This window comes from Pteropus alecto, unplaced genomic scaffold (assembly GCF_000325575.1).
Source record: "Pteropus alecto unplaced genomic scaffold, ASM32557v1 scaffold164, whole genome shotgun sequence".
NCBI classification, from domain to species: Eukaryota; Metazoa; Chordata; class Mammalia; order Chiroptera; family Pteropodidae; genus Pteropus; species Pteropus alecto.
Window position 1 is genome coordinate 14694281 of NW_006439568.1, and position 2092 is coordinate 14696372.

Below are 2092 nucleotides of genomic sequence, written 5' to 3' on the forward strand. Positions count from 1 at the left end.
GATATAGAGATGAATGAGGTGGGGGGCATACTTTTCTTAGGCTGGTTCCGGGGGACATCTGTGATGAGGCGAGCTCTGTACAGGGACCTGAACAAAGCGATGGAGTGAGCCAGAGGACACTTGGGGATGATTGGTCTTTAGACGCTGGTCAAGTCACTTCACTGTCCTGGGCCACAGTGTTCACATTTGTAAAGAAGGGGTTGGACTACATGGCTTTCTAAGGTCCCTTCCTGGAGGAAAACTGTTTAGTTTCTAAAAGCTTTCATTTCTAGGAGTCAGCAAGCAAATATTTCTCATTTCTCTTGGGTGAGCAGAAGCTTTGGCTGATGTTTATAAAGGGACCTGAAATCTAAGTGTACAGTTTGTTAAAAACAAAGCTGAAGCCAGACAAAGCTGTAACAAAAGAGAGAAGTACACAGTGAAAAAACACAATTTCTCTATTCCCAAACAGCATCTGTTTGGGAAATAAAGTGCCTCTGGGATCACAGGACAGGAATAAAAACAGTCTCCATATAAATCAGACATGGCTTGCTCTGAGAATAAACCATTTATCTAAACCATTCAAGAAATTAGCACATACCTGTGGTACAAGGTATCAAAGAACAGAGAAGCAAAATAAAAACGAAAAGGCCTGAAAAAGCCAATTTTATCATTTTATTTTATTTATAGTTTTCTACTGCCTGTAGGTCATGTCCTACAAGCCTAGATGATAGTTTGGGGACCTCACTTTTGTAATATTCTCCATGGTGTGACTTAAGACTTATCATTTCAAAGCTCCAGTCATTTCAGCCACAAACTTTCTCTTGTGTCCTAGCCCTCTACCGTTTTTTTTCAAATGTCCATAACTCTTACTTCCTCCTCAAATACCTTTTATTCTCTCGGGGAAAGTTTATCCACCAAACCACCCAAGTACATAGAACATTTAGGTCTATAAAATCATGTGGCTTTACTCTTAATCGTGCCTTCTTTTTTAAATTTTCTTTTTAAATTAGAGTTGACATTCAATATTATTTTATATTAGTTTCAGGTGTACAGCATAATGTTTAGATATTTGTATAATTTACAAAATGGTCCTCTCAATTAGTCTAGTACCCACCTGGCACTAGATAGAGTTATTACAAGATTATTAACTATATTCCCTATGCTGTACTTCACATCTCCATGACTATTTTGTAACTACTAATTTATACTTGTTAATCCCTTCCCCTTTTTCACCCAGTCCCCTAACCGCCTACCCATCTGGCAGTCATTAGTGTGTTCTCTGTATCTATGAGTTTGTTTCTGTTTAGTTTTGAAGACGCCAGTTTTATTAAGCATTTCAAAGGAATTTGTCTTTGCAGTTAGATTCCAAGGTAATGTCAATAATAGTGAGTGACCTAGAGAAAATATTCTAGTCTGGAATCCATGATTTTTCTAAGTGATTAAAAATCGGTGTGTTAAACATAAAATAGCTATACATAATTCTGTGCAAATTAGATATATGCTTAATAGATGGAAAGTTGAAATTGGCAATGTCTCATTCATTATCCTCACTTTTTCTTATCTGACTTGGGTGCAGAGCACCATCAGTAGATTTCCGTGGTGGAGTATCTCAGGCATTTCACGTAATCTTTGTGTTCTGCAGGCCCCTTGAGATGGGCCGGGTTTCCATGCCAAACTCTGCCACAGCTTGAGATCCTTTCAGCTGGCTCGCTCCTCCTATAATAAATGACTTTTCTCTGTGGAGAGTTAGTTCCCAAAAGGGAGAATGGTGGGAACATTTGATAAAGAGGTGGAGTTGGTGAGAATACTTTTGACGGGATTTTGAAAACAAAGCATTCAAGATTTACCAGTGATCTCTTCTTAGAGAAGGCTAAGTCTGCTGATGTTTCTGAAGAATTCTCTTTTTTAAACTAAAACGCTAATCTGATCAGAGGCAGACAGAAGTGTGAAGGAAAAACAAAAACCTTGGGATTTAGAGTCAGACAGTCCTGGACTTGAGTTCACCGTCCATTGTTTATTAGGTGTTTGACCTGGAGGTCTGAGCCTCTGTTTCATACTCTGGAAAATGGGGTGATAATGGCATCTGCCTCACTGAGTGAAGTGAGCTGAA

General features: G+C 38.8%; 1 protein-coding gene across 1 annotated transcript in view; it reads left to right on the forward strand.

Moving 5' to 3' along the window:
• The window catches only part of SYBU (syntabulin), a 66120-nt gene that overhangs the window by 55140 nt on the left and 8888 nt on the right, over window positions 1-2092 (forward strand). The window lies entirely within an intron of this gene.